This window comes from Sinocyclocheilus rhinocerous, unplaced genomic scaffold (assembly GCF_001515625.1).
Source record: "Sinocyclocheilus rhinocerous isolate Xijiao unplaced genomic scaffold, SAMN03320098_v1.1 scaffold404, whole genome shotgun sequence".
Taxonomy (NCBI): Eukaryota; Metazoa; Chordata; class Actinopteri; order Cypriniformes; family Cyprinidae; genus Sinocyclocheilus; species Sinocyclocheilus rhinocerous.
In genome coordinates this window covers 13,575-14,064 of record NW_015628680.1, presented here as the reverse complement: position 1 = coordinate 14,064, position 490 = coordinate 13,575, and positions in this window count along the sequence as shown.

Below are 490 nucleotides of genomic sequence, written 5' to 3'. Positions count from 1 at the left end.
TTTGTTAATTGTATAATAAATAAAAAGAAAACAAATAGATAGAATACAAAAAGATTAGGGAAGCTAGTGTGTGTTTTTTTTTTTTTTAAGAAAACAAGCAGTTAGTACAAGCAGGACTCAGCTGCTCGGACTGAGTTGGGCAGGTCATTCCACAAGGAGGGAACAGTTCATTTAAAAGTCCGTGAATGTGATTTTGTGCTTCTTTGGGATGGCACAATAAAGCAACGTTCACTTGCAGAACGCAAGCTTCTAGAGGGCACATAAGTCTGAAGTAATGAATTTAGGTAAATGGGTGCAGAGGTTTTGTAGGTTTTGTAGGCAAACATTAATGCCTTGAATTTAATGCGAGCAGCTACTGGTAGCCAGTGCAAAAGAGGTGTTAAGACAGGTTCCATGACTGGTTGCCACTGCCACAGGAGCTGCTGAAACAGCTCTACTCTGCTATCATTGAATCCATCCTCTGCACTTCTATAACTGTCTGGTTCAGCTC